Raw genomic sequence first — 22,103 nt, 5'->3', positions numbered from 1 at the left:
TTGGCCTCATCGAGAACGATGATGAGATGGCGTACAGAGAGGACTGGAGCGGCTGGTGGACTGGGTGTGAGAAGGACAACCCAAGCCTGAACGTGGAGAAGACCAAGGAAATCATTGTGAACTTCACGAAGGTGCAGATGACCTCTCCCCCTCCGCGAATACATAGCTCCTCCGTACAGAGAGTTAAGTGCACCAAATTCCTGGGAGTTCACATATAACCTCACCTGGTCTCTTAATATCACCTCTCTGAACAAGGCTCAGCAGTACCTGCACTTCCTAGGAAGATTAATACAAGCAAGGCTCCCACCCCCCCATCTTAACTGTGTTTTACAGGAGCACCATTGAGAGCACCCTGACAAACTGCATCTTCATCTGGTATAGGAGCAGTTGAACATCGGACCTGAAGTCCCTACAAAGGACTTTGGGAACAGCTGAGAAGATCATAGGGGTCTCCCTACCATCCACTTATCTGAAGCACTGCCTAAGCAGAGCCCTTAGTATTATTAAAGATTCCACCCATCCATCCAGCATCCTCTTTGACTTTCTACCATCAGGCAGGAGACTCCGATGCATAAAAACAGGAATGGTCAGGATGAGAAAAAGTTCCTTCCCCTGGGCCATTAGCCTTCTGAACTCCCAGCCGCATCATATTCCAAGTGTCTCTAGTTAATCTGTTCTGTACCTTACAGTATTTAATATTAATGCACTTAAGTTTGTTAAGTATGTGTGAATCATCTGTAGATTTAATCATTAACTTCATAAGTTATCGTGTGTTATGTTCTTTACACCCTGGTTCAAAGAAATGTTGTGTTGTTTCTATATACATTATATACCTGTAAGTAGTTAAATGACAATAAACTTCATTTGATTTGACTTCCCCTACCTATTCTGACTACCAAGTCTATTCATAAGCTCCTTCCTGGCTGCCTTATAACCCTCAAGAACCCTGTCTGATTTTTCTTCTGAAATCTTAAGTATGTTTCCTTCTTCCTCTTGACTATATGTTCCACATCTCTTGTCAATCATGGTCCATCACCCTACTATCATTCCCCTGCCTCAATGGGACCAATGAGTTGGTGCGTGGCCAAGTGGTTAAGGTGTCGGTCTAATGATCTAAAGGTCGCTAGTTCCAGTCTCAGCTGAGGCAGTGTGTTGTGTCCTTGAGCAACGCACTTAACCACACATTGCTCTGCGACGACACCAGTGCCAAGCTGTATCAGCCCTAGTGCCCTTCCCTTGGACAACATCGGTGGCATGGAGAGGGGAGACTTGCAGCATGGGCAACTTCCAGTCTTCCATACAACCTTACCCAGGCCTGCACCCTGGAAACACTCCAAGGCATAAATCCATGGTCTCACGAGACTAACGGATGCCTATTACTATTAATGGGACCAACCTATCCCGAATCCTATGCAAGTGTTCCCGAAACAGTCTCCACATTTCTGTAGTGCATTTCCCTAAGAACATCTGCTCCCAAGGTCTTGCCCAATCACTTTTAATTAATCCTTTTCCAATTAAATACTCTCTCATATCTTCTGCTCCTATTCTTGGCCAGTCTAATTTTGGACCCAATCTGCCAAGTGATCTTGGATTACACACGAGCCAATCTGTTGAAGCAGCCTAGATGAGTGACCTTATCAAAAGCTTTATTAACATTCATGCTGGTGACACCCACTTCGTCAACCTCATCAAACACCTCCTCAAAAACTCGAGGACCATAAGATACAAGATTACTGGTGCCGAGTGTCCATAATGTCACTGTTTCCAGAAGTGAGCAGATCCTACCCCAATATCTCCAATAATTTCCCTAGCATGGACCAGGTGGGCCGAAGGGCCTGTTTCCATATTGGACAAGTCTGTGACCAGAGATGTGGGGCTCACTTGTATTTCTGCTGCCCATCTTAAAGGGAGAATCTTGAAAGTTACTCACCATGGCGATTGTGACTTGCCATCTACCTCTCTTGATTGACTGTTTGATCTCTCCCTGGCCCTCTCTCCATGCCCCAAGTTACTGTCCATCTCAGGTTTGACAACTCTTGTGTCTATTGGACAGTGAATTCAGCCATACAATACCTCAATGCCACCAAATCACAACCTGGGCCCCTCCATAAAACTACTGACCCCGAACCCAACCCCAATCTCCCCGTGTCCCTTCATGCCCTGACCAATTAATTAACCCTGACCAGTCTATTAACCTCTGTCTTAAATATAAAGACTTGAGCTCCACAGCTGTCTGTGGCAAAGAATTCCATAGATTCACCACTCTCTGGCTAAAGAAATTCCTCCTCATTTCCATTCTAAGAGGATTCCCCTCTATTCTGAGGCTGTATCCTCTGGTCTTGGACTTTAACACCTCCACATTCACTCTATCAAGGCCTTTCACCATTTGACAGGTTTCAATGAGGCCACCCTCATTCTTCTGAATTCCAGTGAATACAGGCCCAGAGCCAACAAACACTCTTCATATGACAAGCCGTTCAAACTTGGAATCATTTTCATGAACCTCATTTGAAACCACTCCTGTTTAAGCATATTCTTTCTAAGATAAGGGGCCCAAAACTGCTCACAATACTCCAAGTGAAGCCTCACCAGTGCTTTATAAAGTCTCAACATTACATCCTTGATTTTATATTCTGGTCCTCTTGAAATGAATGCCAATATTATATTTGCCTTCCTCACCACTGACTCACCGTGCAAATCAACCTTTAGGGAATCCTGCACAAGGACTCCCAAGTCTCTCTGTGCTTCCATTTTTTGTATTTTCTCTCCATTAAATAGTCAACCCTTTAATTTCTTCTACCAAAGAGAATGACCATATATTTCCCCTGCCACTTTTTTGCCATTTCTCCTAATTTAAGTTTTTCTGTAGTCTCTCTACTTTCTCAAAATGACCTAACCCTTCACCTATCTTCATATCATCTGCAAACTTCACAACAAAGTCATCAATTCCACCATGCAAATTATTGACATATAACATAAAATGAAATCGGTCCCAATACAGAAAAGGCTCCCTTTACTCCCACTCTTTGCCTCCTGCCAATCAGCAACTGCTTTATCCATGCTAGAATCTTTCCTGTAATACCATGGGGTTATAGGTTCTTAAGCAACCTCATGTGTGGCACCTATCAATGGCCTTCTGAAAAGCCAAGTACACAAAAATAACAGATTCTCCTTTGTATATCCTGCTTGTTATTTATTCAAACAATTCCAACAGATTTGTCAGGCAAGATTTTCTCTTGAAGAAACCATGCTGACTATGGCCTATTTTATCATGTGCCTCTGAGTACCTTGAGACCCCATCCTTAAAAATCAAGTCCAACATCTTTCCAACCACTGAGGTCAGAATAACTAGCCGATAATTTCCTTTCTTCTGCCTCTCTTCCTTCTTAAAGAGAGGAGTTACATTTGCAATTTACCAGTCTTCCGGAACCATTCCAGAAACCAGTAATTCTTGAAAAATCATTACTAATGCCTCCAGTCTCTTCAGCCTCCACTTTCAGAACCCTGGGGTATACACCATCTGGTCCAGGTGACTTAACTATCTTCAGACCTTTCAGTTTTCCAAGAACCTTCTCCCTAGTAATGATAACTTCACAAACTTTATGACCCCAAACATGTGGAACTTCCACCATACTGCTAGTGTCTTCCACAGTGAAGAGTGATGCAAAATAATTATTCAGTTCATCCTCCATTTCCTTGTTCCCCATTACTACATCTCCAGCATCATTTTCCAGTTCTCTTTTCCACTTCATGTATCTGAAGAAACTTTTGGTATCCTCTTTAATATTATTGACTAGCTTACTTTCGTATTCCATCTTTACCTTCTTAATGACTATCTTAGTTGTGTTATGTTGGTTTCTAAAAGCTTCCCAATTCTCCAACTTCCCATTAAGTTTTGCTCTATTGTATGTCCTCTCTTTGGCTTTTATGTTGGCTTTGACTTCTCTTGTTAGCTACAGTTGTTTCATTTTGCCTTTGAAATACCTCTTCCTCTTTGGGATGCATATATCCAGTGCCTTCTGAATTGCTTCCAGAAATTCCAGACATTGCTGCTCTGCCATCATTTCCAATCAATTCTGGCCAACTCCTCTCTCATGCCTCTCTAAATCCCTTTACTCCATTGTAATTCTGATACATCTGACTCAAATTTCAGTTAGAATTCGATCATATTACGATCACTTCCCCTTGGGGTTCTTTTACCTTAAGCTCTCTAATGAATCATTTCCGGTTCATTGCACAACAGCCCATCCAGAATAGCTGACCCCCTAGTTCAACCACGAGCTGCTCTAAAAAGCCATCTGGTAGGCATTCTAGATATTCCCCCTCTTGGAATGCAGCACCAACCTGATTTTCCCCAATCTACCTGCATATTGAAATTTCCCATGACTATTGTAACATTGTCCTTTAGGGATGCATTTTCGATCTCCCATAATTTGGAGACCATATCCTTACTACTGTTTGGGGGTCTGTATGCAGCTCCAATCAGGGTCTTCTCACCCTTGCAGTTCCTTAGCTCTATACACAATGACTCAATACCTCCTGATCCTATGTCACATTCAATATTTACCAATAGAGCAGCACCACCCCCTCTGCCTTCCTGCCTGTCCTTTCAATACAATGTGTATCCTTGGACATTAAGCTCCCAGCTAAAATTTTCTTTCAGCCATGATTCAGTGATGCCTACATCATACATGCCAATCTGTAACTGTGCTACAAGTTCATCTACTTTGTACCGTACACTGCACAAATTTAAATGTGACACCTCCAGTCCTGTATTCACCCTTTTAAATTTTGTCCACCTTTTACACTGCAACTCTTCCTGTTGACTATAATTTTGCAGTATCAACACTACACTTTGCCTCTGTTTGCAAACAGAAAAAAACTTGAATGGTAGTTTGCCTCCCAGGTGCCAGGGTCCAGGATGTTTCAGATCGCGTCCAAGATATCCTGCAGTGGGAGGGAGAACAGCTAGATGTCGTGGTACATATTGTTACCAATGACATAGGTAGGAAAAGAGAAGAAGTCCCAAAAAACCAAAAAAGACTACAGGGAGTTAGGAAGGAAGTTGAGAAGCAGGACCGCAAAGGTAGTAATCTCAGGATTACTGCCTGTGCCATGGAGACAGTGAGAATAAGAATAGAATGAGGTGGATGATAAATGCATGGCTGAGGGATTGGAGCAGGGGGAAGGGATTCAGATCTCTGGATCATTGGGACCTCTTTTGGGGCAGGTGTGACCTGTACAAAAAGGACGGGTTGCACTTGAATCCCAGGGGGACCAATATCCTGGCAGGGAGGTTTGCTAAGGCTACTGGGGAGAGTTTAAACTAGAATTGTTGCGGGGTGGGAACCAAACTGAAGAGACTGGGGAACAGAAGGTTGGTTCACAAATAGAGAAAGCTTGTAGACAGTGCGAGAGGGAGAATAAGCAGGCGACAGAGAAGGGGTACGTTCAGACCGAAGGTTTGAGATGTGTCTATTTTAATGCAAGGAGTGTTGTGAACAAAAGTTGATGATCTTAGAGTGTGGATCAGTACTTGGAGCTACGATGTGGTGGCCATTACAGAGACTTGGATGGCTCAGGGACAGGAATGGTTACTTCAAGTAGATGTTTTAGATGTTTCAGGAAGGACAGGGAGGGAGGCAAAACAGGTGGGGGCGTGGCACTGTTGATCAGAGATAGTGTCATGGCTGCAGAAAAGGTGGACGCCATGGAGGGACTGTCTACTGAGTCTCTGTGGGTGGAGGTTAGGAACAGGAAGGGGTCAATAACTTTACTAGGTGATTTTTATAGACCGCCCAATAGTAACAGGGATATCGAGGAGCAGATAGGGAAACAGATCCTGGAAAGGTGTAATAATAGAGTTGTCGTGATGGGAGATTTTAATTTCCCAAATAGCGATTGGCATGTCCCTAGAGCAAGGGGTTTAGTTGGGGCGGAGTTTGTTAGGTGTGTTCAGGAAGGTTTCTTGACACAATATATAGATAAGCCCACAAGAGGAGAGGCTGTACTTGATTTGGTATTGGGAAATGAACCTGGTCAGGTGTCAGATCTCTCAGTGGGAGAGCATTTTGGAGATAGTGATCACAATTCTATCTCCTTCACAATAGCATTGGAGAGAGATAGGAACAGACAAGTTAGAAAAGCGTTTAATTGGAGTAAAGGGAATTACAAGGCTATCAGGCAGGAAATTGGAGGCTTAAATTGGAAACAGATGTTCTCAGGGAAAAGTACGGAAGAAATGTGGCAAATGTTCAGGGGATATTTGTGTGGAGTTCTGCATAGGTACGTTCCAATGAGACAGGGAAGTTATAGTAGGGTAGGGGAACCGTGGTGTACAAAGGCTGTAATAAATCTAGTCAAGAAGAAAAGAAAAGCTTATAAACGGTTCAGAAAGCTAGGTAATGTTAGAGATCTAGAAGATTATAAGGCTAATAGGAAGGAACTTAAGAAGGAAATGAGGAGAGCTAGAAGGGGCCATGAGAAGGCCTTGGCAGGCAGGATTAAGGAAAACACCAAGACATCCTACAAGTATGTGAAGAGCAAGAGGATAAGACGGGAAAGAATAGAACCTATCAAGTGTGACAGTGGGAAAGTGTGTATGGAACCGGAGGAAATAGCAGAGGTTCTTAATGAATTCTTTACTTCAGTGTTCACTATGGAAAAGTATCTTGGTGATTGTAGTGATGACTTGCAGCAGACGGAAAAGCTTGACTATGTAGATATTAATAAAGAAGATGTGCTGGAGCTTTTGGAAAGCATCAAGTTGGATAAGTCGCTGGGACCGGATGAGATGTACCCCAGGCTACTGTGGGAGGCGAAGGAGGAGATTGCTGAGCCTCTGGCAATGATCTTTGTATCTTCAATGGAGATGGGAGAGGTTCCGGAGGATTGGAGGGTTGAGGATGTTGTTCCTTTGTTCAAGAAAGGGAGTAGAGATAGCCCAGGAAATTATAGACCAGTGAGTCTTACCTCAGTGGTTGGTAAGTTGATGGAGAAGATCCTGAGAGGCAGGATTTATGAACATTTGGAGAGGTATAATATGATTAGGAATAGTCAGCATGGCTTTGTCAAGGGCAGGTCATGCCTTATGAGCCTGATTGAGTTTTTTGAGGATGTGACTAAACACATAGTCATAGTCATACTTTATTGGTCCCGGGGGAAATTGGTTTTCATTACAGTTGCAGCATAAATAATTAAATAGTAATAAAACCATAAATAGTTAAATAGTAATATGTAAATTATGCCAGGAAATAAGTCCAGGACCAGCCTATTGGCTCAGGGTGTCTGACCCTCCAAGGGAGGAGTTGTAAAGTTTGATGGCCACAGGCAGGAATGACTTCCTATGACGCTCTGTGTTGCATCTCGGTGGAATGAGTCTCTGGCTGAATGTACTCCCGTGCCCAACCAGTACATTATGTAGTGGATGGGAGACATTGTCCAAGATGGCATGCAACTTGGACAGCATCCTCTTTTCAGACACCACCGTCAGAGAGTCCAGTTCCATCCCCACAACATCACTGGCCTTACGAATGAGTTTGTTGATTCTGTTGGTGTCTGCTACCCTCAGCCTGCTGCCCCAGCACAAAACAGCAAACATGATAGAACTGACCACCACAAACTCGTAGAATATCCTCAGCATCGTCCGGCAGATGTTAAAGGACCTCAGTCTCCTCAGGAAATAGAGACAGCTCTGACCCTTCTGGTAGACAGCCTCAGTGTTCTTTGACCACATTGATGAAGGAAGAGCAGTAGATGTAGTGTATATGGATTTCAGCAAGGCGTTTGATAAGGTACCCCATGCAAGGCTTATTGAGAAAGTAAGGAGGCATGGGATCCAAGGGGACATTGCTTTGAGGATCCAGAACTGGCTTGCCCACAGAAGGCAAAGAGTGGTTGTATATGGGTCATATTCTGCATGGAGTTCAACCCAGGTAAGTGTGAAGTGGTTCATTTTGGTAGGTCAAATATGAGGGCAGAATATAGTATTAATGGTAAGACTTCGGGCAGTGTGGAGGATCAGAGGGATCTTGAGGTCTGAGTCCATAGGACGCTCACAGCAGCTGCACAAGTTGACTCTGTGGTTAAGAAGGCATACAGTGCATTGGCCTTCATCAATCGTGGGATTGAATTTAAGAGCCGAGAGGTAATGTTGCAGCTATATAGGACCCTGGTCAGACCCCACTTGGAGTACTGTGCTCAGTTCTGGTCGCCTCACTACAGGAAGGATGTGGAAGCCACAGAAAGGGTGCAGAGGAGATTTACAAGGATGTCGCCTGAATTGGGGAGCATACCTTATGAAAACAGGTTGAGTGAACTCGGCCTTTTCTCCTTGGAGCGACGGAGGATGAGAGGTGACCTGATCGAGGTGTATAAGATGATGAGAGGCATTAATCATGTGGATAGTCAAAGGCTTTTTCCCAGGGCTGAAATGGTTGCCACACAAGGACACAGGTTTAGGGTGCTGGGGAGTAGGTACAGAGGAGACATCAGGAGTAAGTTTTTCACTCAGAGAGTGTGAGTGCATGGAATGGGCTGCCGGCAACGGTGGTGAAGGCGGAGACGACAGGGTTTTTTAAGAGACTTTTATAGGTAAGCCTAGTAATTTCTAAGGTAGGGGCATGTTCGGCACAACTTCGTGGGCCAAGGGGCCTGTATTGAGCTGTAGGTTTTCTATGTTTCTACGTAAACCAACTACATCATCTTCAGCACTATCACTCTGGTCTCCAGCCCTCTGCCAAATTAGTTTTAACCCTCCTGAACAACTCTAGCCAACATGCCTGCAAAGATAATGGTTCCACCTTGGGTTCAGGTAAACGATCCCATTTGTACAGATTGTAGTTTTCCCAGAAGAGATCCCAATAATCCATAAATCTGAACCCATACACCCTGCACCAGTTCCTCAGCCACGCAATCACCTCCCAAAGTTATCCTATTCCTACCCTCACTGGCACATGGCACAGGCAGTAATCCAGAAATTACTATCCAGGAGGTCATGTTTCTCAACTTTCTAAGTAGCTCCCCAAAGTCTTGCTCGCCTTGTTTACCTATCTCAGTGGTGCCAATATGCACCAAGACATCTGGATGCTGACCCTTGAGAATGCCATGGACCCAATCCAAGACATCCCCGATCCTGGCACCAGGGAGGTAACATACCATCTAGGTGTCTCCATCGCGTCCACAGAAGCTCATCTCTGTTCCTCCAACTATGGAATCTCCTATCAACACTATGTCACTGTGGCTTCCTCCCCCCGGGAGCTCACCCCCACTAGACGTATCTAAAGATGTATAATTATTTTGAGGGGTCAGCCACAGGTGTACTCTGCACTGGCTGTGCATTTCCCCTCCTTCTCCTGACAGTCACCCAGTTACCTGTCTCCTGTAACCTAGGGGTGACTATCTCCCTGTAGCTCCTGTCAATCACCACCTCACTCTCCCATACGTGTCGAAGGTCATCGAGCTGCAGCTCCAGTTCCTTAAAATGTTCTCTGAGCTTGGTGCACCTGGTGCAGATGTGTTTGCCTCCCAGTATTCCCTCATCTCACACACAGTACAAAGGTACAAAACACTGCCCCTGGAGCCATTCTCACTACACTACTATGCCCGAACAGATGAGGAATAAACAAATAAGAACAGAGAGACAGTAACGTTCCAGATACTTTACCTCACCCAATCCTGATCAACCAAAGCCACTCTAAACACTGGTACGCTCAAAAGAATGACCGCTCCGCTTGCTCCTGTGCTATTTCTATTGGCACTTTCTACTGAATCCCTCCATATCGCTGCCAATCCCAGACCCTTATCTCTAGCCCATCCATAACCATATTGACCCCACACACTGATCTCTGACCCACCCATAACCCTACTGCCCCAAAGACCTGACGGCTGCTCTTCGGGGAGGGGCAGGAATAGAGAGCCCACTTACCCAGGGCACCCTGGCAGATATCAGTTCGTGTTGCTCCTTCGACAATGAACTTTGGGTTTGAGCACAGTTCCTGTGGAGAGAGGGTGAGGAGAGTGATGACCTGAAACACCAGTGTACGGAATGAGGAGGGGGGGGGGGAGAGGAGGAGGGGGGGGAGAGGAGGAGGGGGGGGAGAGGAGGAGGGGGGGAGAGGAGGAGGGGGGGAGAGGAGGAGGGGGGGAGAGGGAGGGTGTGTGTGAGAGAGAGGGGTGTGTGTGTGTGTGTGTGTGTGTGTGTGTGAGAGAGAGAGAGAGAGTGTGTGAGAGAGAGGGTGTGTGAGAGAGGGTGTGTGAGGGAGGGGTGTGTGAGAGAGGGGTGTGTGAGAGAGAGAGGGTGTGTGTGCGTGTGTGTGTGTCTGTGTGTGTGTGTGTGTGTGTGTGTGTGAGAGAGAGAGGGGTGTGTGTGTGTGAGAGAGAGAGAGGGGTGTGTGTGTGTGAGAGAGAGAGGGGTGTGTGTGTGTGAGAGAGAGAGGGGTGTGTGTGTGTGAGAGAGAGGGGTGTGTGTGTGTGAGAGAGGGGTGTGTGTGTGAGAGAGGGGTGTGTGTGTGAGAGAGGAGTGTGTGTGTGTGAGAGAGGGGTGTGTGTGTGTGAGAGAGGGGTGTGTGTGTGAGAGAGAGGGGTGTGTGTGTGAGAGAGGGGTGTGTGTGTGTGAGAGAGGGGGGTGTGAGAGAGGGGGGTGTGAGAGAGGGGGGTGTGAGAGAGGGGTGTGTGAGAGAGGGGGGTGTGAGAGAGGGGGGGTGTGAGAGAGGGGGGTGTGAGAGAGGGGTGTGTGTGTGTGTGTGTGTGTGTGTGTGTGTGTGTGTGTGTGTGAGAGAGAGAGGGGGGTATGAGAGAGAGAGGGGTGTGTGTGTGTGTGAGAGAGGGGGGTGTGAGAGAGAGAGGGGGGGTGAGAGAGAGAGGGGGAGGTGTGAGAGGGGGTGTGTGAAAGGGGGGGTGAAAGAGGGGGGGGTGAGAGAGAGGGGGGGTGTGTGAGGGAGAGGGGGTGTGTGTGTGTGAGAGGGGGTGTGTGTGTGTGAGAGGGGGGGTGTGTGTGTGAGAGGGGGGGTGTGTGTGTGAGAGGGGGGGTGTGTGTGTGAGAGGGGGGGTGTGTGTGTGAGAGGGGGGTGTGTGTGTGAGAGGGGGGTGTGTGTGTGAGAGGGGTGTGTGTGTGAGAGGGGTGTGTGTGTGAGAGGGGTGTGTGTGTGAGAGGGGGTGTGTGTGAGAGGGGTGTGTGTGTGAGAGGGGTGTGTGTGTGTGTGAGAGAGGGGTGTGTGTGTGAGAGAGAGGGGTGTGTGTGAGAGAGAGAGGGGTGTGTGTGAGAGAGAGGGGTGTGTGTGAGAGAGAGGGGTGTGTGTGAGAGAGAGGGGTGTGTGTGAGAGAGAGGGGTGTGTGTGTGTGAGAGAGGGGTGTGTGTGTGAGAGAGAGGGGTGTGTGTGTGAGAGAGAGGGGTGTGTGTGAGAAAGAGGTGTGTGTGTGAGAAAGAGGTGTGTGTGTGTGTGTGAGAAAGAGGGTTGTGTGTGTGTGAGAGGTGTGTGTGTGGGAGGGGGTTTCTGTCTGTGGGGGGTGTGTGTGAGAGAGGGAGTTTCTGTCTGTGGGGTGTGTGTGTGTGAGAGAGGGGTGTGTGAGAGAGGGGGGTGTGAGAGAGGGGGGTGTGAGAGAGGGGGGTGTGTGTGTGTGTGTGTGTGTGTGTGTGTGTGTGTGTGTGTGTGTGAGAGAGAGAGGGGGGTATGAGAGAGAGAGGGGTGTGTGTGTGTGTGAGAGAGGGGGGTGTGAGAGAGAGAGGGGGGGTGAGAGAGAGAGGGGGAGGTGTGAGAGGGGGGGTGTGAAAGGGGGGGTGAAAGAGGGGGGGGGTGAGAGAGAGGGGGGGTGTGTGAGGGAGAGGGGGGGTGTGTGAGGGAGAGGGGGTGTGTGTGTGTGAGAGGGGGGGTGTGTGTGTGAGAGGGGGGGGGTGTCTGTGAGAGGGGGGTGTGTCTGTGAGAGGGGGGGGTGTGTGTGAGAGGGGGGTGTGTGTGAGAGGGGGGTGTGTGTGAGAGGGGGTGTGTGTGAGAGGGGTGTGTGTGTGTGTGAGAGAGGGGTGTGTGTGTGAGAGAGAGGGGTGTGTGTGTGAGAGAGAGGGGTGTGTGTGTGAGAGAGAGGGGTGTGTGTGAGAGAGAGAGGGGTGTGTGAGAGAGAGAGAGGGGTGTGTGTGAGAGAGAGAGGGGTGTGTGTGAGAGAGAGGGGGGTGTGTGTGAGAGAGAGGGGTGTGTGTGAGAGAGAGGGGTGTGTGTGTGTGAGAGAGGGGTGTGTGTGTGAGAGAGAGGGGTGTGTGTGTGAGAGAGAGGGGTGTGTGTGTGAGAGAGAGGGGTGTGTGTGAGAAAGAGGTGTGTGTGTGTGTGAGAAAGAGGGTTGTGTGTGTGTGAGAAAGAGGGTTGTGTGTGTGTGAGAGGTGTGTGTGTGGGAGGGGGTTTCTGTCTGTGGGGGGTGTGTGTGAGAGAGGGAGTTTCTGTCTGTGGGGGGTGTGTGTGTGAGAAGGGGTTTCTGACTGTGGGGGGTGTGTGTGAGAGGGGGGTGTGAGGGGGGTGTGTGTGAGGGGGGTGTATGGGGGGGGTGTGAGGGGGGAGGTGTGTGAGGGGGGAGGTGTGAAAGGGGGGGGTGTGTGAAAGGGGGTGTGTGAAAGGGGGGGGTGTGAAAGGGGGGGGTGTGAAAGGGGGGGGTGTGAAAGGGGGGGGGGAGAGAGAACACCAACGAACACCGGTGGAGACCCGTCTATCACTGTATAACAACGGGAAACAGTTTCATTGGAGACGGGTCTATCACTGTATAACAACGGGATACAGTACCAGTGGGACAGTCTGTCACTGTATAACAACGGGATACAGTTTCATTGGAGACGGATCTGTCACTGTATAACACCGGGGTACAGTACCAGTGGGGACGGGTCTGTCATTGTATAACATCGGGGTACAGTACCAGTGGGACAGTCTGTACTGTATAACAACGGGGTACAGTTTCATTGGAGACAGATCTGTCACTGTATAACACCGGGGTACAGTACCGGTGGGGACAGGTCTGTCACTGTATAACACCGGGGTACAGTACCAGTGGGGACAGGTCTGTCACTGTATAACACTGGGGTACAGTACCAGTGGGGGCGGGTCTGTCACTGTATAACACTGGGGTACAGTACCAGTGGGGACAGGTCTGTCACTGTATAACACTGGGGTACAGTACCAGTGGGGGCGGGTCTGTCATTGTATAACACCGGGGTACAGTACCAGTGGGTTGGGTCTGTCATTGTATAACACCGGGGTACAGTACCAGTGGGGACAGGTCTGTCACTGTATAACACCGGGGTACAGTACCGGTGGGGACAGGTCTGTCACTGTATAACACCGGGGTACAGTACCGGTGGGGACAGGTCTGTCACTGTATAACACCGGGGTACAGTACCGGTGGGGACAGGTCTGTCATTGTATAACACCGGGGTACAGTACCGGTGGGGACAGGTCTGTCATTGTATAACACCGGGGTACAGGTCTGTCACTGTATAACACCGGGGTACAGTACCGGTGGGTTGGGTCTGTCACTGTATAACACCGGGGTACAGTACCGGTGGGTTGGGTCTGTCACTGTATAACACCGGGGTACAGTACCGGTGGGTTGGGTCTGTCACTGTATAACACCGGGGTACAGTACCGGTGGGGACAGGTCTGTCACTGTATAACACCGGGGTACAGTACCAGTGGGTTGGGTCTGTCACTGTATAACACCGGGGTACAGTACCAGTGGGTTGGGTCTGTCACTGTATAACACCGGGGTACAGTACCTGTGGGGACAGGTCTGTCACTGTATAACACCGGGGTACAGTACTGGTGGGGACAGGTCTGTCACTGTACAACACTGGGATACGGGTCTGTCACTGTATAACACCGGGGTACAGTACCAGTGGGGACAGGTCTGTCACTGTATAACACCGGGGTACAGTACCGGTGGGGACAGGTCTGTCACTGTATAACACCGGGGTACAGTACCGGTGGGGACAGGTCTGTCACTGTATAACACTGGGGTACAGTACCGGTGGGGACAGGTCTGTCACTGTATAACACCGGGGTACAGTACTGGTGGGGACAGGTCTGTCACTGTACAACACTGGGATACGGGTCTGTCACTGTATAACACCGGGGTACAGTACCTGTGGGGACAGGTCTGTCACTGTATAACACCGGGGTACAGTACTGGTGGGGACAGGTCTGTCACTGTATAACACCGGGGTACAGTACTGGTGGGGACAGGTCTGTCACTGTACAACACTGGGATACGGGTCTGTCACTGTATAACACCGGGGTACAGTACCAGTGGGGACAGGTCTGTCACTGTATAACACTGGGGTACAGTACCGGTGGGGACAGGTCTGTCACTGTACAACACCGGGGTACAGTACCGGTGGGGACAGCTCTGTCACTGTATAACACTGGGGTACAGTACCAGTGGGGACAGGTCTGTCACTGTACAACACTGGGGTACAGTACTGGTGGAGAGAGGTTTGTCACTGTATAACACCAGGGTACAGTACCAGAGGGGACAGGTCTGTCACTGTATAACACAGGAGTACGGTACCGGTGCCGACGTGTCTGTTACTGTGTAACACTGGGATACGGTACCGGTCGGGGCGCGTCTGTACTGCCTAACGCCAGCGTACGGTACTGCTCGCGGCGGGTCTGTGAGTTAGTAGTTAACTTGGGCGTTGGTACGTTTTTTCATTTTCTGAGTCCACGCCCTGGCAGGTCTAACATTTACTGATCGCTCCCTCTGATAGGGTATGGCGACCGAATCTCGGCGTAAATATTCTCCGACCCCCAAATATGCGGAGTCCCGTGGGCTCCGGCGTGGCAGCGCGGAACGTACCGGGACCCTACCCTCACCTGGGCGTAAACTTTGTCTCTCGGTGGAAACTTTTGCCAAGGATGCAAACTTTCTCCTATTTCCTCAACCCTCCGCCCCGGGATTTTTTTTCCCCTGTGCCTCTCCCGGCTCCCTCCTCCCCTCCCCAGCTCTCTCCTCCCCTCCCCACCGCCTACCTGGGGCCGGAGCCACTCCACGCCGCGGGTCTTGTGCGAACCGGCGCCCAGCTCCCGGTAACCGAGAGAGGAGTGGGCGGCGGGGAAGGAAGGATCCTGGAACAAGCCGCCGGTACCCCGGCAATGTTCCCGCAGCGCCTCGAAGTTCTGTCCGAGGAAGGGTCGCGCTCGCCGGGCTGACCCCAGGCCCTCCGCCTTCAGCCGCGATCGTTGCACTGCCAGCGCCATGCCTGACATCGCAACTGCCGATCTGCCCGCACAACCAGCCCTTCCCGTACAACCAGCCCTTCCCGTCTGCCTAGGGCGGGGCCGCGCCGCGCGCTCCCATTAGCTGAAGCCATACTGACAGCTGAGAGCAATGGTTTGGAACGGAAAAAGGACAAGCTGCTGCGATTGGTGAACAGATGATAAGACATTAAGGCCATAAACTATTGGAGCAGAATTAGGCCATTTGGCCCATCGTGTCTGCTCTGCCATTTCATCATAGCTAATCCATTTTCCCTCTCAACACTCAACTCCTGTCTTAAGACCATAAAACATGGGAGTATAATTAGGCCGTTCAGCCCATCGAGTTTGCTGCGCCGTTCTATCATGGCTGATCCCAGGTTCCACTCGTCCCCATACATCTGCCTTCTCGCCACATCCTTTGATGCCCAGCCAATCAGAAAGGTATCAACTTCCACTTTAAATATACCCATGGACACTGCAGTCTGTGCCTTCCCTCCTTATCCCTCAAGCCCTGACCAATCAAGAATCTGTCAATATCTGCTTTAAATATTCATAAAGACTTGGCCCCACAGCTGCTTGTAGCAAAGAATTCCACAGATTCACCATTCTCTGGCTAAAGAAATTCCTCCTCATCTCTGTCTTAAAAGGACACCTCTCCATTTTGAGATTATGTCATCTGGTTTTAGATGCAGCCAGAAAAGAAACATCCTCTCCACATCCACTATCAAGGCCTTACACCTTGTTGATAGGTTTCAATTAGGTCAACCCTCATTCTTCTAAATTCCAGTGAATTTCCAGAGCTATCAAACGCTCTTCAAATAACAAGCCAGTTTCAGCATTTCCTTTCTGAGATAAGAGGCCCAAAACTGCTCACAATACTCCAACACACATAAAAGTTGCTGATGAACGCAGCAGGCCAGACAGCATCTACAGGAAGAGGTACAGTCGACGTTTCAGGCTGAGACCCTTCGTCAGGACTAACTGAAAGAAGAGCTAGTAAGGGATCACTCCCTATGCCCTCCCCCTCCCTCTGCTTTCCGCAGGGATCGCTCCCTACGCCACTCCCTTGTCCATTTGTCCCCCCCATTCCTCCCCACCGATCTCCCTCCTGGCACTTATCCTTGTAAGCGGAACAAGTGCTACACATGCCCTTACACTTCCTCCCTTACCACCATTCAGGGCCCCAGACAGTCCTTCCAGGTGAGGCGACACTTCACCTGTGAGTCGGCTGGGGTGATATACTGCGTCCAGTGTTCCCAATGCAGCCTTCTATATATTGGTGAGACCCGACGCAGACTGGGAGACCGTTTCGCTGAGCACCTACGCTCTGTCCGCCAGAGAAAGCAGGATCTCCCAGTGAGCACACGTTTTAATTCCACGTCCCATTCCCATTCTGATTTTTTTTATTTCAAAATATACTTTATTCAAAAATAAACATATACAATAAACCATTCAATAACTTTCCATCCTTTCCATACGTTTCCATTATAGTCTGTACATATCCATATTTATGGCCACCCATGTGGCACTCCAGTTGTTCACCTTACCACATTATTGTTGAGAGGTATACTCCCCGCCTCCCAGCCCCTCCCACTCCCGCGGGTGAAGAAACCTATACTGTGGTCCTTCCCCACCGGACCCTTGCGTCGGCTGCACCGAGTTTCAGTGCGTCCCTCAGTAGGTATTCCTGCAGCCGAGAATGTGCCAGTCAGCAACATTCTCCCACGGACATCTCCATGTGCTGGTAGATCATCAAGTTTCGGGCCGACCAAAGAGCGTCTTTCACCGAATTGATGATCTGCCAGCAGCACCGGATGTTGGATTCCGTGTGCGTCCCCATGAACAGCCCGTAGATCAGAGAGTCCTCTGTTACGCAGCTGCTGGGGATGAAACGTGACTCTAGCCCGTCCATCCTCCTCCACACCTTCTCTGCGAACTGACAGTGTGCAAAGAGGTGGGTCACAGACTCCTCCTCACTGCAGTCCTCCTGTGGGCAGTGGGGTGCAGAGACGACGTTCTGGGCATACAGGAGGGACCTGACTGGGAGGGCCCCTCTCACCGCCAGCCAGGTGAGGTCCTGGTGCCTGTTGGTGAGGTCTGGCAATGAGGCAATTTGCCAGATGAACTGGACGGTCTGCTTAGGGAACCACCCCACTGTGTCCATCACGTCCTTCTCCTGCAGTGCCTGCAGGACATTACGTGCTGACCACTGTCTGATGGCCCTGTGGTCAAAGGCGTTCTCCTGGAAGAACTTTTCACATTCTGATATGTCTATCCACGGCCTCCTCTACTGTAAAGATGAAGCCACACTCAGGTTGGAGGGACAACACCTTTTATTTTGTCTGGGTAGCCTCCAACCTGATGGCATGAACATTGACTTCTCTAACTTCCGTTAATGCCCCACCTCTCCCTTGTACCCCATCCATTATTGCCCATCCTCTGGGCTTCCCCCCTCTTTCTTTCTCCCTCGGCCTTCCGTCCCATGATTCTCTCATATCCCTTTTGCCAATCACCTGTCCAGCTCTTGGCTCCATCCCTCCCCCTCCTGTCTTCTCCTATCATTTTGGATCTCCCCCTCCCCCTCCCACTTTCAAATCTCTTACTAGCTCTTCCTTCAGTTAGTCCTGACGAAGGGTCTTGGCCCGAAACGTCGACTGTACCTCTTCCTATAGATGCTGCCTGGCCTGATGCGTTCACCAGCAACTTTTATGTGTGAGGCTTGAAATTCCAGCATGTGCAGATTTCTTCGTGTTTGCACAATACTCCAAGTGAGGCCTCACCAGTGCTTTATAAAGTTTCAACATTACATTCTTTTTTTTATATTCTAGTCTTCTTGAAATGAATGCTAACGTCACATTTGTTCCTCACCACAGACTCAATCTGCAAATCAACCTTTAGGGAATCCTGCACAAGGACTCCCAAGTTCCTTTGTGCCTCAGATTTTTGGATTTTCTCTTCATTTAGAAAATAGTCAATCCTTTCATTTTTTCTACCAAAGTGCATGACCACACACTTCCAGACACGGTATTCCATCTGCCACTTCTTTGCTCTTTCTCCTAATTTGTCTAAGTCCTTCTATAGCCTCCCTATTTCCTCAAAACTCTTGGCCCTCCACATATCTTCGTGTCCTCTGCAAACTTTGCAAAGAGCCATCAATTCCATCATCCAAATTATTGACATCTCAGATAAAAGACACAGTCCCAACACTGGTCACTGGCTCCCTTTATTCCCACTGTTTACCACCTGCCAATCAGTCACTGCTTTATCCATGATAGAATCTTTCCTGTAATACCATGGGCTCAGAGCTTGTTAAGCAGCCTCATGAGTGGCACATTGTCAAAGGTCTTCTGAAAATCCAGGTACACAACTTCAAGCGATTCCTCTTTGTCTATCCCACTTGTTATTTCTTCAAAGAATTCCAACAGATTTGTCAGACAAGATTTTCCCTTGAAAAAACCATGCTGACTATGGCCTATTTTATCATGTGCCTCCAAGTACCCCAAGTTGACAACCTTAACAATCAATCCCAATATCTTTCCATCCACTGAGGTCAGACTAAATGGGCGATAATTTCCTTTCTTCTGCCTCTCCGTCTTGAAAAGTGGAGTGACATTTGCAATTTTCCAGACTTCTAGAACCATCCCAGGATCTCGTGGTTCTTGAAAGTTTGTTACAAGTGCTTCCACAATCTCTTCTGCCACCACTTTCAGAATTCTGAGGTGTAGACCATCTGGTCCAGGAGAGTTATCTACCTTCAGACCTTTCAGTTTCCCAAGAACCTTCTCTCTAGTGGTAGTAATTTCACACCCTTCATGACCCTTGACACCTGGAACTTCCACCATACTGTCGATGATCAGCCATGATCACAGTGAATGGCGGTGCTGGCTCGAAGGGCCGAATGGCCTACTCCTGCACAATAGTCTATTGTCTACTGTCTAAAGTCCTTCACAGCAAAGACTGAGCGGCCTTGGAGGCCAAGTCATTGGGTGTACTTAAAGCAGAGATAGATAGGTTCTTGATTAGCCAGGGCATCAAAGGATACGCGTTGAAATCAGGGGAATGGGGATGACTGGATGAAGTGGATCAGCCCATGATTGAATGGCGAAGCGCAGCGGTCCCCAACCACCGGGCCGCAGACCAGTACTGGGCTACAAAGCCTCTGCTACTGGGCCGCGAGAAAACAGTATGATTTGGCGATATGAAATGATATGAGTCAGCTGCACCTTTCCTCATTCCCTGTTACGCCCGCTGTTGAACTTTAATGCACGCAAGGTCATCAGTGACCCAAGACGTTCAAAGGAATGGGTCTGTGACCCATTTGTGAATGTTTCCGGTGAATCTTCCATGTCAGCGCAGGAAAAAGATCAACTTCTCGAGCTTGACATAACATCTCTGCCAGCATTCTGGATCAAAGTCAAGGCTGAATATCCTGAGATAGCCACCAAAGCACTGAAAACGTTGCTTCCATTTCCAACATATCTCTGCGAAGCGGAGTTTTCTGCAATGAATGCAATGAAAACTAAATTGTGGGATAGACTGGACATAAGGAACCCCCTTCGAGTATCGCTGTCTCCCATCACCCCTCAATGGGACCATGTTGTTGCAGGAAAACAAGCCCAGGGCCCACACTGATTCAGCGATATCGGTGTGTTGCAATGATTTTATATGTTCATACGGGGAAAATATGCGCTGTGTGTTTAATATCCAGACGTTACTTAAAATGTTATGATGCTATTGACTTATAAAAGTGACTTATAATTGAGTTATCACTACATTCATATGAGGAAAATATGTGCTGTGTGTTTAATATCCAAACGTTATTTAAAATGTTATGATGCTATTGACTTATAAATGACTTATAATTCAGTGGTCCCCAACCTCTGGGCAACGAAGAATACAGCAGTAGCCAGGACGCACCCAGCACACCTTTAAGAAAAGAGCCAAAATAAACAAGCTAATTAATTAGGTGACGCCCGGCATGTAAATGTCAGCCCAGATCAGAGGCGATTGCCGATTGCGTCACCTCTGATCTGGGCCGATATTTACGTGCCGGGCGGCACCTAACTAATTAATTTGTTTATTTCGGCTTTTTTCTTAAATATGTGCTGGGTGTGTCATGGCTACCGCTGTACTGCAGCATTCTTCGCGGCAATGTATCGGTCCGCAGCCTGGAGGTTTGGGACCACTGTTATAATTCGTTGGATAAACCCTCTTAGAAACAAAATAGAGTGTATTAGCCACTTATAAGTGACTTATAGTTGACTTAGCACCTATATTCCAGTCATGTTTAACACCCTCCCACCCCCCGGTCGGCTGGTCCGCAAGAATATTGTCAATACTAAACCGGTCCGCAGTGCCAAAAAGGTTGGGGACCCCTGGCGAAGCAGACTCGATGGGCTGAATGGCCTACTTCTGCTCCTAAATCTTATGGTCTTATGGTCATATGGTCTTAAAATACTTATTCAGTTTTCCCACCATTTCCTTCTTCCCCAGTACTGGCACTCCAGCATCATTTTTTAGCAGTCCAATATCCACTCTTGCCTCTCTTTTACATTTTATGTATCTGAAGAAATTTTTGATATCCTCTTTAATATTATTGACTATCTCACTTTGTTATTCCATCTTTACCTCCTTAATGACTTTTTAGTTGCCTTCTGTTGGTTTTTAAGAGCTTCCTAATCCTCCTCCTTCCCATTATTTTTTGCTCCATTATGTGCCCTCTCTGACTTTTATTTGGCTTTGCCTTCTCTTGTTAGTGACGGTTGTTTCATCTTGCATTTAGCACACTTCTTCCTCTTTGGGATATACATACACACACACACACATATATATATATATCCTGTGCCTTCTGAATTGCTTCCAGCAATTCCAGCCATTGCTGCTCTGCCGTCATCCCTGCCAGTGTTCTTTTCCAATCAATTCTGGTCAACATCTCTCTCATGCCTCTGTAATTCTCTTTACTCCACTGTGATACTGATACATCTGACTTTAGCTTCTCCTTCTCAAATTTCAGGGAGAATTTGATCAAATTATGATCACTTCCCCTTTGGGTTCTTTTACCTTCAGCTCTAATCAATTCCAATTCAGTGCACAACACCTAATCCAGAACAGCTGATCCCCTAGTGGGCGCAACCAAGAGCTGCTCTAAAAAGCCACCTTGTAGGATGATACGAAGGCAGGTGGAGGGGAAGAATATGCTGAGGAAGCAATGCGATTGCAACATGACTTTGACAAATTTGGAAGAATGGGCAAAAAAGTAGCAGATGAAGTATAGTGTTGGGAAATGTATGATAATGCATTTTGATAAAAGGAACAATAGTGTGGACTATTACCTAAATGGAGAGAAGGTTCAAACTTCAGAGGTGCAGAGGGACTTAGGAGTCCTTGTGCAAGACTCCCAGAGAATTAATTTACAGGCTGAGTCTGTGGTAAAGAAGGTAAATGCAATGCTGGCACTTATTTCAAGGGAAATAGAATATAAAAGCAAGGAGATAATGCTGAGCCTTTATAAGACACTAGTTAACCTGCACTTGGAGTATTGTCAACAATTTGGGCCCCATATCTCAGAAAGGGTAGGTTGTCATTGGAGAGAGCCCAGAGGAGGTTCACAATGATAATTCTGGGAATGAAGGGGTTAACATATGAGGAGCATTTGACAGCCTTGGGCCTGTCCTCACTGGAACTGAGAAGAATGCATGGGGATCTCATTGAAACCTACCAAATGTTGAAAGGACTAGATAAGGTGGATGTGGAGAGGATGTTTCCTATAGTGGGAGTATCCAGAACTTGAGGGCACAGCCTCAAAATTGAGGGGTGACTTTTTAGAACGGGGTAAGGAGGAATTTTTTTAGCCAGAGAGTGGTGAATCTGTGGAAT

At 48.2% G+C, this 22,103-nt stretch overlaps 1 pseudogene; it reads right to left on the bottom strand.

The window, feature by feature from the left end:
• The window catches only part of LOC140189244 (calpain-2 catalytic subunit-like), a 40,611-nt pseudogene extending 25,325 nt beyond the window's left edge, over positions 1-15,286 (bottom strand).
• Between the last annotated feature and the right edge of the window lie 6,817 nt (positions 15,287-22,103).

The sequence above is a fragment of the Mobula birostris genome, chromosome 2, assembly GCF_030028105.1.
Source record: "Mobula birostris isolate sMobBir1 chromosome 2, sMobBir1.hap1, whole genome shotgun sequence".
Classification (NCBI taxonomy): Eukaryota; Metazoa; Chordata; class Chondrichthyes; order Myliobatiformes; family Myliobatidae; genus Mobula; species Mobula birostris.
The sequence above is the reverse complement of the archived record's forward strand: the minus strand, read 5'-3'. Positions and strand labels throughout refer to the sequence as shown.